Source organism: Arachis hypogaea, chromosome 20, assembly GCF_003086295.3.
Source record: "Arachis hypogaea cultivar Tifrunner chromosome 20, arahy.Tifrunner.gnm2.J5K5, whole genome shotgun sequence".
Classification (NCBI taxonomy): domain Eukaryota; kingdom Viridiplantae; phylum Streptophyta; class Magnoliopsida; order Fabales; family Fabaceae; genus Arachis; species Arachis hypogaea.
The window spans coordinates 18,803,116-18,819,806 of NC_092055.1; the positions used below are offsets into that span (position 1 = coordinate 18,803,116).

General features: G+C 36.1%; 1 pseudogene; it reads left to right on the plus strand.

Moving 5' to 3' along the window:
- Positions 1 to 308: 308 nt before the first annotated feature.
- LOC112786710 (ATP-dependent Clp protease proteolytic subunit-related protein 2, chloroplastic-like) lies at positions 309 to 3,975 on the plus strand (annotated as a pseudogene).
- The last annotated feature ends 12,716 nt before the right edge of the window (positions 3,976 to 16,691 follow it).

The following is a 16,691-nucleotide window of genomic DNA, read 5'->3' on the forward strand; positions in this document are numbered from 1 at the left end:
GTTGCGCTTTTTGTTTTGCGATTTTTGTTTTACCCATTTTTCAAGGCTCCTAGTTAAGTATCTTTTCTCTATTATTATATATATATTACTATTCTTAGAGGTCGTAATACCCTACTATCTCAGTCTTATGACTTAAGCATAAGATTAAGTATAGTAGGGTGTTACAGTTGAACTCCGGTTGAACCCCGATTGAACTATTAAATCATTGAACCAATTACTCTACCGGTTTATTGACCAGTTCAGTTCTCGCAACCTTGGGTAACATTGCTAATAAATAATTAAAAGAAGGAGGTTATGATTCCAGGGAGGATCAAAAGGGCGTTGTCGTTGAAGTTCATCTTTAGAGCTGAGCGAGTGTTGTATCTGGTTGAAGTTTTCTTCAAGCTCAAATAGTGCGTTCCCCCCTCTCCTATCTCTTCGTTACCTCAAAAAGCTAACATGGCGGTTGCACCCTATATCACCGCTGCTGCATTTCCTAGGTTTGCTTCTCCTTCCCATTGTGCGTTTCCCACAATTTCTCTAAATTACTAACTGACTCTGTATTTTCTTTTTTTGATGTGGCAGTTGCGCCACAAAACTCTACTCAGGGTTGAAACTTCAATCTCCAAGTATCCCTAATTCCCTTGCGTGTAAACCTAATGTCTCCGCTAAGTTCTACGGAAAAGTTCACAAGAGTCTGCATTGCGGGTAACTGTCTGACCACATTTGTGATTTTTCCCCTTTTTTCTGTTTTTGTTATGGAGAAAGTTTTGTTCTTTAGCTTCTGCAGTTTGCCTGATTTTGAATTGGTGCCATTTTTTGGTATGTGCTTAACTTTGCAAAAATAAGCTTTGGCATGGATGGTGATAGTTTTATATTTGAATTGCTTTTCTTATACCTGTATTCATATGTGCAATTAACATATACTTGGTTATATGCCTAGAATTGTGCACTTTCAGCTGATACATTCCATGAAGGAACAGTCTTTTTGCAAAATTTGAAGATTGAACGCAATAGTGAATTGTCTCTTTATGCTTAAATTTTGTGGTTGGTCTATTATGTTATGTTGCTACTGTATGCTTTGTAGGTACATCCCTTTTATTGCCAAATTTTCCAGCATAATGTGTTCAGTCCACTCTAATGCAAATTTTCTTGTTGCAGAAAGCTATGCTGTATCATATCTTTGATATTGTTGTTTGGATTAGCGAGTAAATTTTAACTTCAATTGAGTTTGTCATGATTACTGTTATATATTATAACAAGGATTATTCTTTTTGTAAGTTCTAACAAATTTGAATTATGAAGAATCTTCTTTAGTCTTTACGGCTTTACACAATAGTGGATAATCTTTGACATAGTGATAGTGAAGTTAACAAATAAAGCATAGTTTATGTCAGATAAAAATGATATACTTAGAAGAGTTTTCACTAATGTCAAACACGTCTTTTAATTAAGAGACTGATACAAGGTGTATAAATCTTGCATATTTTCAGGTATGCTAATCACAAACCAGCAAGGGCACAAATTCAAATGATGCCCATAGGGACCCCTATAGTCCCCTATAGGACACCTGGTGAAGGAACTTGGCAATGGGTTGATTTGTGGAATGCTCTTGTAAGTCAATAATACATCTTAATATATATCATTAATATTATGTTTTTCTGCATCTAAAAGATGCTGGTTAACATTGCGTCACATACTCACATAGAAATAGATCGTTACACATGAACCTCTAGTTTTCTTATGATTTCCATCACTCTTTAAAACATTTCTAAAAGTAAAGGGTTATTGGATGCAGTATCGAGAGCGTGTTCTCTTCATTGGATAAAACATAGATGAAGAATTTAGTAACCAAGTATTGGCAACCATGCTGTATCTTGACAGTATAGATAACGCCAAGAGGATGTATATGTACATCAATGGTCCTGGTGGAGATGTAAGTTTTCTTCTAGTGTTAGATGTTTAGTCAATTAAATATTTCTCTTGTGCCCACCTTTGTGTTGCTTAGTCATGTTTTTATTTGTGCAGCTTACACCAATTAAGCTTGGCTATCTATGACACTATGCAGAGCTTGCAAAGTCCTGTAACCACCCATTGTGTTGGCTATGCCTATAATCTTGCAGCATTTCTTCTTGCAGCCGGAGAAAAGGTATCGACTTATATTACTATCTGTTAATACAAACTGTGAAAGTTCCCTATTTGATTCAGAGGTTATAGTGATTTCCAACATCATGTAATCATGCATGACATTGTATGACTGGCAAGATTTATTGTTGCACCTTACAGTTGTTTCTTCACAATTAATATGAATAAAAATTATGCCTGAGATAAGGGGACGTTTGAAATAATTGGAGCATTAATAAATCACTCAGTAGTCGATTTAACAAGAAAAAAAAAGGAAGAAATATTTTCTTATGCTGCTTATGTGCTGCCTAGTGCATTCTTGATAGGACGTGTCAATTTGTTATTAGTAACGTCAATTGTGTTACATTTGTTATAAGGTAACAGATGGAAAGTTTTGTAGTTTGAATCTAAATAGGGGGGCAGTCTACTATATACAGACTTGGGATCACATTGAAAGGCCCGATCTCCCTCCTTCCAGCTCTTTATAAAAATTCAGTAAAAAAGAAAAGAATGGTAATTGATAGGGAGTGGATATTATCACTCCAATATCTACTCTCTAATTGATAATGTCAATCCTCTACGAATATTATTCCCAAATTACCCTCACAATGAAAAATTTCTCTCATCACCATGGAAAATTAAATAGCGAGGATGGAACATAATTTTGAAAAATCACACAAAAAGGGAGTGGCAGTATCTCTCTCCAAAGTCTCCTAATTTATACTGTGAAGTCCATCCTTATTTGCATCTTAAGCTTCCACTTTCTGTTCCATTCCATTGTGTTGTCACATTCATGTTGTATTGTTTACTTGTCTGCAATTTGTTATGATGTGCTTGTATTTGTGTTTGTTGATGTCTAATGGGTTATGAAAATAGTTTCCGACATCTATTAACTTTGTGATGATGGTCTGCTGTATTGTTAAGGGCAACCGCTTTGCAATGCCTCTTTCCAGAGTTGCTCTGCAATCTCCAGCGGGAGCTACTCGAGGTCAGGTATGTAGATATCTCTTCTGAGATTAAGGTTATTATCACTCCTCAGATGTGTGAATATGATTGCTTTTACTCTTTATGCTAACGCCTTGAAAATTTTGAAAGGCTGATGACATCCGCAATGAAGCAAATGAGCTTTTAAGAATCAGAGATTACCTCTTTAACGAGTTGGCTAAGAAAACAGGCCAGCCTGTTGAGAGGGTCAGTTCATTCAACAATGAAATACTTGGAGATGAACATGAAAACCTGTTATCTTAAAAACTTAAGGGCTTATTGGTTTCTATTTTTAGTTTCTACTATTTGATGATTTTGCGAGGAAAAAAATGACAACAATCAATATTTTATTGTTTTCTCTTTCCCTCACATAATCTTGAAAATAGAAAATACTGAAAGTGGAAATGGAAAATAAATAGGCCCTTAAGTTTGTAGTTTGCTTCCATTTTATGATCATTTGTGTCAGTTCCTAGGTGCTTATATTAAATTATAAGTGTTTATCATTTGAAACTAATTTTTAATGGCATTCAGATCACCCAAGACCTGGGCAGGATGAAACGCTTCAGCGCACAGGAGGCTCTTGATTACGGGCTTATTGATCGAATTGTGAGGCTACCACGCATTAAGGCTGATGCGTCTAACAAGGAGGCAGGAACAGGCCTTGGTTAAGAACTCATGGTTTGTCACCCAGCCAGAGTACTCGTAATATTACAGAACCAGGATTGTTTCTTGTGTTTTATTTATCTCCTTAATTATTTTCAGAAATATGTATAATATTTGAATAGTTAGAAATTGTTGGCAAAGATAATTGGTTCTTGTTCAGAAATGGATGAATTCCACTGGTTGAAAGTAGTAAATAATGCAGTTGAAGCTTTATGTTCGTAACTCTACCACATCCTCATTTCTTCCCCTTTTACAGTTCTATCATGATCTTATATAAGACTTGCTCCTGCTCAAAATGCTAGATATATCATTCCCTGGAAAATTAACCCCAAAAGATGATTAGATATTTTAAGATTTTTGTGCATAGTGGTTAACACAAAAATTAGAGTGAGTTACTGAAGAGAAACAAATTTCTGCTCCTATTGAAATAAGTAGCAATTTCTCTTGTCAAGTCACTAGTACATGGTATGCACACATTAGGAAATATACAATGGTAGTAGTAATTTAGATATTTGTATACTTTTCAGGATAATTTACTTGTATAAATCATTTGGGAAGCAAAACTACATGATTATTCTAAAAGCGATTCCAATACATGTTTGTCCTCCAATCTATTGTGTAAATTGTGTGGATTTAACGATTTTCTTTTGTTCATAACTACCTACTAAAACCAATGATTAATGAAAAAGGGAAAGCTAGGCTAAATCATGGTATCTGAACCTGTTTTAGGTGCAGAATGCAATAAATTGCGCTGAATACAATGATTTATGTTCGTGAAAAGCTACTAACATAAAACATAGCAAACACACAGCGATTTACCATAGGTGCAGGGAGGTAAATTGTGGAATTTGTGTAGTGTGGATAAATCATGGTGAAGGCCACGATTTAATATGAAGACTGTTTAAATAATGGTGAAATCCCACGAATTAGTGTGAAATCATGGTGAAATCTCACGAATTAATGTGAAGCAGGATGCTATATAAATATAGTGTGAAGCCGTTTTAATAGAAGAGCTAGATGATTAAAATATTATCTAAAGTTACGATTTAGCATCATCAATGTCTGCCAAGAGATGTCACAATGGGATTCACTGCAACACGCAACAAAAAGTGATGTGATTATCTTGATCAACTATACCAAATAAATAGAATTGCCCATACGGTAGGTGTCATAAATCAAGGGGTTAGTAATTTTAATATTTTTAATTATTTTCTGTAGTAGTTTGAGTATAATAGATATCTTTAGTGTGAATTGCTCATGTGTTACGATTTATTATTTTTTTTTAAGAGTAAACTACCATTTGTACCCACAAAAGTTGAAAACGCTGACATATCTACCCATAGAAAAAGGAAATTACCATTTGTACCCATGAAAAATGATTTTTACAAGCAAAATTATCCAAACCCTAAAAAATTATCTAGAAACCCCAAAATACCCTTATCTTCACCACTACACCACCTCCTTCACTCAAACCCCTTTCTAACCCTAACCTTCTTCACCCAGCCACCACCCCTCTTTCCCTTTCTAATACACTCTCACCATGACTTCCCACTCAGTCCCCACCGCTGCTCCAATGGCTCCTTGCCACACCCTCCTTTCTTTCATCCTCACAGTCACAGCAACACTTGCTGCCGCTTCCCCGGAAAAGAAGAGCACCTTCATGGTGCAAGTACACCATAAAGCCAACACCTCCATCTTCCCAACCCACAAGCACTGGTACGCTCCCCACTAACCACTCCACAATCCTCATCTACTCATCACCTTACCACCACCACCACCACCACTAACCCCAAATTGCCTCTGTTTCTGTTCTTGCAACCTTCAGTGTCAGTGTCAGTGACCACCCATCCTTCTCTCCTTCCCTGTCTCGCTCTTGTCGAACAGAGGACCTTCGCACCCACCCCGCCCCTGCTTCGCTGCCGCTAGCAACCCTAGAGCCGCAGTGCCCTTTCTCCTCTTTTCACCGCCGACCACCTTCACCTACCGGGGCTACCTTCTCCTCATCACCGAACCAGTGCCCCAGACCGGCCACCGCGCCAGCTGCCACCACCGTGGTCCCCTTTGCGAACCAAATTCGCGGTGAGCTCTCTCTCTCTCTCTTTCTCTCTCTCTCTCTCTCTCTCTCTCTCTCTCTCTATCTCTCTCTCTTTCTGTCTCTTTCACCATTTTTCTTTTCTCCCAGAAAAAGTAAATCCAAATACATGAGGCTTCTGTGTTTGATTGTTCAGATTTGATCCTTTCTCCTCACTTTCTTCTCACCTTGGATCTGTGTTCTTTTTCGCCCTATTTCTATTAGCTTTCTCCATGACACCCTTTTCAATGTTTTGTTCCCTCAAACAGCTTCAGATTCAGTTGAAACCAAGATCCAATTTTGACTCTCACCCATCGTCATCCATTTCAAATTCCTCTCTAGGGTGATTTTGATTCCTCCAAAGGTGAAGGTTATGGTGATGAAGGAGTGGCAATGAGGTGGTTTGTGGCAGAGAAATGGAGGTTAGATCGGAGAGTGTTCATGTGATGCAAAGAGAGAGATGGGGAATGATGGTAGCAGTGGTAATGATAAGGGTATTTTGGAGTTTTTAGATAATTTTTTAGGGTTTGGATAATTTTGCTTGTAAAAATCATTTTTCATGGGTACAAATGGTAATTTCCTTTTTCTATGGGTATATATGTCAGCGTTTTCAACTTTCGTGGGTACAAATGGTAGTTTACTCTTTTTTTAATTATATTGTTATATTATGTTAGATGGTAACATGTTGATAATTGTAGGCTTGTCTTATAGCTCGTGTCAGATTAATAGAGCGGCATATAGGTGATTGTTAGATGTTAGAAATTTGGTTGTAATACATTGTGTTTAACAATCGATTAGTTGTATACTTGAAGAATATGGGATTGGTCTTAAAAAATTAATCCGAACGTGCTATTAGTTTGGGTTGAACTTTGATTGAACATTACCTAAATATATGCATGCATTTTGTGTGATTTTTTTTTTGTTGTCGAGCCATTGTATCATTAATATGACGAGGCAGTAGAAGATGCCATTACATGATCACATCATCCCTTATTTTTAACTTGCTAGGTTGTACCATCTTGCCAGGTTTCATGAGTAGTGGTTTAAGTTCGATGAGGTCCTTATAAGTGCATTTATAAAGTGGTGTCGTCTAAAAAAGCACATTCTTCATATGTCATTTGGGGAGTGTACGATCACGTTGTAGAATGTTGATTATCAGTTTGATCTTTCAATAGATGGTGAGGTTGTGAGTAACTGTCTTTAAGATTTTGAGCAATTTATACCCGAAGGGAAGTCTACATAGATTTGATTTAGGAGTTATTTGGTCATTTGGTGAGCTTCCGCTTGACAAGTATATTATGAAGTACACTATCACGGATACCTAGTTTCAAGGGAGATTTTGGATTCTCCAACTGATACCAATGAGAATACTGTGAAGATTTATGCTTTGGCACATTATGATGCATTTATCGACCCAACTGTTCATAAATAAGCTCGGGACTCGAGTTCACATTCGATGGTTGTCCTATGTTACCAATCTGGATAAGTTGAGAAAGTATAGTTGGTCCTTCGCCATGTTGGCATGGTTGTCCTGTAATACCGTTGCATATCTTCCGTCAATAACCTAAATGTGATCTAGCTAATAGGTCTTTTGATATTACTCCATTAATAGACTTTTTGGTGTTTTCTGACATTGAGATCTTACAGTACATTTGATTGGCCATTGGCTTCTAGGTAATGTTTTTGATAAGGAAAAGTATATGGGGTCAACTTCCCTATAAGGCAACTCAGCCAACTCCCCTGTAAATCTAATTTTGGAATTCAAAAAATAGGTTTTTGCACTCTCTCCATATCTGCGTCGTACAATTGCAAGCCATAAAATCACTCACTATAAGATCTCTCATCCTCTCTCAATCACTCTTCCTCCCATCCATGGAGTCGTTGACGTCTGTCACCGTTGACATTTGCCTCCCGCCCCATATCACGCCGTTGTCACCCATCGTGTTGTGTCCTTGCCATCACGTCGCACTCCTTTCGTCACCCATGGCGTTGCGCCCCTGCCCTCGCTAGCACTATCTACTAAAACCAGCAATTAATTACAATGGGAAAGCTAGGCTAAATCATGGTATCTAAACCTGTTTTAGGTACAGAATGCAATAAATTACGATGAATATAAAGATTTGCGTGCGCGAAAAGCTACTAACATAAAACATAGCAAACACACAGCGATTTACCATAAGCGCAGGGAGGTAAATTGTGGTATTTATGCAGTGTGGATAAATCATGGTGAAAGGCCATGATTTAATGTGGAGGCTGCTTAAATCATGGTGAAATCCCACGAATTAGTGTGAAGCGGGATGCTATATAAATCTGGTGTGAAGTCGTTTTAATAGAAGAGGTAGATGATTAAAACATTATCTAAAGTTACGATTTAGCATCCTCAAACACTGCCAAGAGATGTCACATCGGGATTCACTGCAACACGCAACAAAGAGTGATGGGATTATCTGGATCAACTATACCAGATAAATAGAATTGCCCATACGGTAGGTGTCATAAATCAAGGGGTTAGTAATTTTAATATTTTTAATTATTTTCTATAGTGGTTTGAGTATAATAGATATCTTTAGTGTGAATTTATCATGTGTTACTATTTATTAATTTTTTTAATTATATTGTTATATCATGTTAGATGGTAACATGTTGATAATTGTAGACTTGTCTTATAGCTCATGTCAGATTCATAGAGCGGCATATAGGTGATTGTTCGATGTTAGAAATTTGGTTGTGATACATTGTGTTTAAGAATCGATTAGTTGTATATTTGAAGCATGTGAGATTGGTCTTAAAAAATTAATCCGAACGTGCTATTAGTTTGGGTTGAGCTTTGATTGAACATGATCTAAATATATCCATGCATTTTGTGTGATTTTTTTTCTGGCCGAACCATTGTATCATTAATATGATGAGGCAGTAGAAGATGCCATTACATGATCGTATCATCCCTTAATTTTAACTTGTTAGGTTGTACCATCTTGCCAAGTTTCATAAGTAAAGTTCGATGAGATCCTTATTAGTGCATTTATAAAGTGATGTCATCCAAAGAAGCACATTCTTCATATGTCATTTGGGGAGTGTACGATTATGTTGTAGAATGTTGATTATTAGTTTGATCTTTCAATAGATGGTGAGGTTGTGAGTAACTGTCTTTAAGATTTTGAGCAATTTATGCCCGAGGTGAAGTCTGCATAGATTTGATGTAGGAGTTATTTGGTCATTTGGTGAGCTTCCGTTTGACAAGTATATTATGAAGTACACTATCACTGATACCTAGTTTCAAGGGAGATTTTGGATTCTCCAACTGATACCAATGAGAATACTGTAAAGATTTATGCTTTGGCATACATTATTATGCATTTATCGACCCAACTGTTTATAAATAAGCTCGGGACTTGAGTTCACATTCGATGGTTGCCCTCTGTTACCAATCTGGATAAGTTGAGAAAGTATAGTTGGTCCTTTACCATGTTGGCATGGTTGTACTGTAATACCGTTGCATGTGTCGCGTCACTAACCTAAACGTTATTTAGCTAATAGGTCTTTTGATACTACTCCATTCATAGACTTTTTGGTGTTTTCCGACATTGAGACCTTACAGTACATTTGATTGGTCATTGGCTTTTAGGTAATACTTTTTATAAGGAAAAGTATACGGGGTCAACTCCCCTATAAGAAAACTCAGCCAACTCCCCTGTAAATCTAATTTTGAAATTAAAAAAATTAGGTTTTTGCACTCTCTACATATCTGTGTCGTACAATCGCAAGCCTTATATCACTCACTATACGATCTCTCATCCTCTTTCAATCACTCTTCCTCCCAACCATGGCGTCGTTGACGTCTGTCACCGTTGACGTTTGCTTCCCGCCCTCTATCGCGCCGCTGTCGCCCATCGTCTTGCGCCCCTGCCATCACGTCGCACTTCTTCCGTCACCCATGGCGTCGCTCCCCTGCCCTCGCTAGCACTCCTCCATTGCGCTACAGCGCGTCGCCATCCTTCCCATATAATTTGGATATTTTTTCGATATAATTTGGATATTTTTTTTGGTATATTGTGAATATTTTTTCGTCCCTTAGTAGGAAATGTATTGTGGTTTAGAATGCGGATGTTTCTTTTACAAAGAAAGAAACATCCAATTACAAAAAATATTCAATTACAAATAAAGAAACATTCACAACCCATGAGAATGAATTTAATGGGATTTGAATTTTTTTCGATGTAATTTGGAATTTTTTCTTGAAATTTGAATTTTTTCGATATAATTTGTATTTTTTGTATATTGTGGATGTTTTTTCATCCCTTAGTAGGAAATGTATTAGCGTTTAGATAAAAGAAACATCCAATTACAAAAAAACATCCAATTACAAAGAAAGAAATATCCACAACCCAAGAGAATGAGTTCAATGTGATTTGGATGCTTTTTTCATGTAATTTTATTTTTTTATATAATTTGGATTTTTTTTGTATGTTGTCAAATTTTTTTCGTCCCTTAGTAGAAAATGTATTGGGATTTGGAATGCAGATGTTTCTCTTACAAATAAAGAAATATCCAATTATAAAAAAAGAAACAACCACAACCGCTTAAGAATAAAATTCCAACTCACAAATCCTAACAAATAAAAAATGTCCAATATTTACAGAATAAAACATCCAATTACTAAAAAAAATGTTCACAATCCCTTATTTTTATTTTCTTCATGCGTCTTGGGATGTAGTCCAAATAGGAGTTGGCTAAAGTTAGTGGCACCTCTTGTTGGTAACCTAACGAAGTTATTTTGATAAAATTATATCGTTTAGTGCATTAATTTAGGTTTATTTATTTCGTTGATAATGGTAAAATGATTGCATTGTAGGTGGTGAGGATTTTCTCCATCCTATCATATGAGAGAGGTTAGGTTTGTGCAGACGAGGGTGAGGTTGGATATGTTATGATCAACCGATGTAAGTAGTATCTTTAGTGTTTAGTTATTACTATTGTATAGTTGTATTTTTATATCATATTTTAACATGCAATGTTATAACCGTTTTTGTGGGTGCCATATACTTTGGCAGCAATGTTTGAAAATCGAATCAGATTGACCAGTCGAACTAATTTAAGCGTGACTATTCATCAGTTTGGTTCGGACAGAGATCATAATCGACCAAATCAAAAACAAAAAGATTGGACCCAAGAAAACTACTGAACAATTGACCAAAAAACGTTTGGTTTAGTGGTTTGTGAGAAAAGGGCAGTTGATGTGCTTTATGCTGCTAAATAAAGTAAGTGTTTTTCCATTGTTTTATGGACTTATGGTTCATGGGCTCTTGGGCCGATGCATTATATCTTTCTTTATCTTTTAAATCATTTATAGAAATCCAACTAAAAAAGTTCTATGAACACGACAAACTATATTTGACCTACTCGTTATAACTCGTTGTTACTGACTTATATCTTGGAATTAGAATTGAACATTATAACTTGGTTACAATTATGTCTTTAATAGTTTATTAGTATCCATTTTTCATGTTAGTTTACTTATGCGTATTTGGATTTTATTTTTAGTTATAAATTTTGATGTTTGAAGTTATTTGGAACTTTTAATGGTAAATTATAGATAATTCATTATGTGAAATTATAAAATTTTGAATTTTATTAGCTTACAATTCATTGAATTTAAATATTTCAAATTATGTATTAAATTTTTAATAATTTTATTTTATATTTAATTAAATCGGTTGAACTCCGATTGAACCCCAATTGAACTATTAAACCATTGAACCAGTCACTCCACCGATTCATTGACCGGTTCAGTTCTCGCAACCTTGGGTAACATTGCTAATAAATAAATAAAAGAAGGAGGTTCTGATTCCAGGGAGGATCAAAAGGGCATTGTTGTTGAAGTTCATCTTCAGAGCTGAGCGAGTATTGTATCTGGTTGAAGTTTTCTTCAAGCTCAAATAGTGCGTTCCCCCTCCCCTATCTCTTCGTAACCTCAAAAAGCTAACATGGCGGTTGCACCCTATATCACCGCTGCTGCACCTCCTAGGTTTGCTTCTCCTTCCCATTGTGCGTTTCCCACAATTTCTCTAAATTACTAACTGACTCTGTATTTCTCTTTTTGATGTGGCAGTTGCGCTATAAAACTCTACTCATGGTTGAAACTTCAATCTCCAAGTATCCCTAATTCCCTTGCGTGTAAACCTAATGTCTCCGCTGAGTTCTACGGAAAAGTTCACAAGCAAAAAATGTTGCATTGATACAGAACACGAGATACGATACAAGATACGCAGAGTTCTCATCGTTAAAATAAATGTTCATAACAATTCAAGTATTGAACAATAAACTAACCTAGAAACAAGAAGGGTTTAATTTAATTTGGTGAAAAAGGAAGACTAACCTTTGAAGAATAGCAACACAATCTCCAAGAGGCCCAACCAAAGCAAAATGCAAAGATTAGCCAATTCTCCCTTTTGTTTCATCGTCAATTGCCAACACAATCAGAAGGGGCATATTCACAACAGAGCCATCTTCCATCCTCAAACAATTAAAATGCAAACTCTGAAGGTACTCACTCTCCCTCATGAACCCTCTCAATGGGCTAGCCCACCCTTCACTTATCACATGCACCCACTCCACATCATATCTGGTGAGATTCACCTTCGCCATCGACTCTACCTCTGCCATCTTCGAATCTCTTTGGCTCTCCGGCACTATCAGATCCACCAATGTGCCTGCATCAGGATCTATCAATGAGCTCTTTATCATATTCTTATTACTATTATTGCACTTTATTCTTTGCTTCACCTTGCACTTCTTGATAGTGATCAATGGGTTAACGTTGTAAATAGATTTGGCAAGATTGTGTTTGCTCTTGTGTCTGAGGTTGTTGAGTTGGGATGTTAGATGTAGTTTGATTGTTAGAGACATTATTATTCTATATGGGAAATTATATTATGTTTTCTCGAGAGATAAATTAACAAGTAACTAATGTTGTAGTGCAACACAAGAAAATACTATGTGTAGAGAGATTAACGAGAAACTAAAATGGTGTCTATGATCATGGCGAAAATGTTGTAATGGTAGAGAACCATGAAACACAAGTGGCTCTCTAGTGCTTTTATTTTGACTTTTTAGCGCTTGTAGAGAAAAAAAATGTTGGCCATCGATGCACCAAACATGCATGCAGCCATCAGCATATATATTTTTCATTTTTATAAAAATGTTATGTGGATTAATAAAATGGAAAGAGTACATAAAGAGTAAGCAAAGATAATAAAATTGTGAAAGAATAATGAAAGAAAAGAAAAGATGAAGAAATTTTATTGATTGTTGATTGATTGAAAATTGTAAACTATGAAGGTAAAACTAAGTATATATAAAGCATTGGCCTATGAAAGATAAAAACAAATAAAGATAAGATAAAGATAAAGATAAGATAAGATAAAGACTAAAATTATAATTGAATTTGTGTATTCTGTTGGGCTGAATTTGTGGGTCGTGAGACATCTTTATTGTTGTCATGGGCTAAGGTGGAAGAGTGGTTTAATACGCCCCCGCAAACTGGAGATGAAAGATGTCAAGAACACTAAGCTTATTCAAATTAAGATGGAAGGGTTGAGAAGACAAAGGCTTGGTGAAGATGTCAGCTAGTTACCTAGAAGAGGGAATTGGGAGAAGTTTCATCACTCTTTTTGTCGAACCAAGTGACAATCAACCTCTAAATGTTTGGTCTGTTCATGAAAAACCGGGTTAGCAGCAATATGAAGAGCACTCTGATTATCACAATATAAAACTGGCGAGCGGATAGGAGAGATGTGTAAAAATTGTAACACTTAGTATCCATTGAAGTTCACAAGTTGTGTTGGCAAGTGCACGATATTCTGCTTCCGTGGATGAGCGGGCAACAGTGGTTTGTTTCTTGGTTTTCCAAGAGACTAAAGAACTGCCTAAAAAGAAACAATAACCTGTTAAAGATCGTCGAGTGTCAAGACATCCGGCCCAATCAGAGTCACTAAACCCGAGAAGCTGAATTTCTGATTCCCTTGGGAAAAAAAGTCCTTTTCAGGGACTAGTTTTCAGATATCGTAACACATGCTTGGCAGCTTGAAGATGAGATTCAGTAAGAGATGCCATGAATTGACTTAATTGTTCAGTGGCATACATGATGTCCGGTCGAGTAATGGTGAGATAGATAAGACGGCCAACCAAACGACGATATACAAAAGGGTCAGATAGCAGGGGACTTTTGTCTTGATATAATCTTGTGGTACTATCCATTGGAACAGAGGCAGGTTTAGCACCTAATAAACCAGAATCCTCCAAAATATTAAGATAATATTTTCTCTAAGATAAGCAAATTCCCTTCACTGATTGAGCAACCTCAATACCCAAAAAATATTTTAATGGGCCAAAGTATTTAATTTGGAAGTGTTGGTGCGAAATAGACTTAATGTCAGCAAGTTTAGAAATGAAATTGCCAGTGAGAACAATGTCGTCAACATAGACTAAAAGGATAGAAATTTGATCACCAATGAATTTAACAAATAGACTATAATCAGATGAGGTCTGTTGATATCCATGAGATAGCAAAAGATGAGAAAGTTTGTCATACCACATACGACTAGATTGTCGTAAACCATATAGTGACTTTAGTAGCTTACAGCATTGATTCGGTTGAGGAGATGTAAATCCGGGTGGCAAAATCATATAAACATCCTCAGAAAGATCCCCATGTAAGAAAGCATTATTGACATCCAACTGATGTATGGGCTGATGCTTTATAGAGGCTAATGCCAAAACTAATCTGATGGTGGCAGGCTTGACAACAGGGGAGAAAGTTTCCAAAAAATCAACACCTTCAATTTGAGTGAACCCTTTAGCCACAAAGCGTGCTTTATATCGATCAATTGAACCATCAGGCTTGCGTTTGATGTGATAAACCCATTTATAGCCAACCGGCTTAACCCCTGCAGGGCAATCAACAAGACGTCAAGTTTTGTTCAGCTCAAGAGCATCCAACTCATCTTTCATAGCACTACGCCAATTAGAGTGTTGATTGGTGTCCTTAAAAGACTTTGACTCAACGTCAGAATGTATAGATAAAAGAAACTTTTTATGTGAAGATGAAAGAGAAGAAAAAGACATGACTGAAGATAAAGGATACTTGCACTTTGAGGGAGATTGATTTGTAGAGATGAGAGAGGAATTACACAAGTAATCAGAGAGATATGCTGGAGGTCGGTGAGGCCGGTCGGAATGACAAGGATGGAGTTGCTTAGGTGGTGAAGAAGGTGACGGAGGATGAGAAGGTGATGGTGGACTGATGTCTAGTGCAGAAGGAGAGAAGGGTGTGTGCCTTGAGAGAGATTCGGTGGTCATGGGTTCAACTTGGTTAGGAAATGACAGTGAGGAAGAAGGAGAGGTTGTTGGAGAAAATAAAGAATTAGATGGAGTTGGGTCAATGGGTATGGGTGAGGGTTCAACTGGAAGTCTAACTGAATCTTGTTTTTGAGAAGGCGTGTTTGGCAATGTTGGGTTGGGTGTATGGAATTGGACATTTTTGGTGACTAAGGGCAAGATAATTTCATAAAAAATCACGTTTCTAGAAATCTCAATTCTTTTATCTTCTAAAACATAAACAATATATTCTTTAAAACCATGTGGAAAGCCAATAAACACAGCCTTTTTGGCTCTTGGATCAAATTTTGATCTGTTTGCCATTAGAGTAGAAACTAAACATAAGCATCCAAAAACTTTAAGGTCATGATAATTTAGTGGATGATTGAATAAAATCTCAAATAGTGTTTTAAAATTAATTGCAAAAGATGGAACTCTGTTAAGTAAATAAACAGCATGTTTAACAGCATAAGACCAAAAAGATGGTGGTAAATTAGATTGAAACATAAGAGCACGAGCTATATTCAAAATATGTTGATGCTTGCGTTCTACCGTTCCATTTTGTTGAGGAGTTTTAACACAAATACGTTGATGAATAATGCCCTTTGAAGCATAAAAATCATGTAAAATAAATTTTGGTCCATTATTGGAACGAATAGTTTTGACTTTAGAGTTGAATTGTGTTTCAACTAAAGTAATAAAATTTTTTACATGATTTTGCACTTCTCCTTTTGATTTTAATAAAACAACCCATGTAAAGCGGCTAAAATCATCAACAATAGTAAAAAAATATTTATGATTATAAATAGAATTTTGTCGAAACGGACCCCAAATATCAAAATGTAATAAATCAAAACTTGCATTGGCTTTGTTAAAACTTTGAGAAAATGAAAGTTTCTTTTGCTTAGAAAGATGACAAATGTCACAAGCCTCATCATGATGCATAGAGATAAAAGGAAATTATTTATGTAAATGATTAAGTCTTTGTCCAGAAAGGTGTCCTAAATGAAAATGCCATATATTTGAAGGTATAATGGGTGGGAATTGGATGGAATTTATGGAATGTGTAGTGGATCGATTTTTACCGAAATTGGGTTCAAAGACATATAATCCATCTCTCATTCTGCTCAAATCAACCGTCCCCAAATTGTTGCTCTGTAGAGTGTAAGAAGAAGATGAAAAAGTGAGTTCACATATGAGTGCTGAAGTAATTTTTGAGATAGAGATAATATTAAAGTTGAAACGAGGTAGATAAAGAACATCATGAAGAACCAATGATGGTGAAAATTGAATAATGCCTTTATAAGAAGCAATAATTTGAGAACCATTTGGTAAATAAACAATAATAGAAGAAATTTGTGTGTAAGAAATAAACCAAGACAAATTTGATGCAATGTGATCTGTGGCACCAGAATCAATGATCCAAGTGTTCAATAATAAATCTCGATTTGAAAAATTAACAATAGAAAAAGTATTGAAAGAACAAAGATAATGA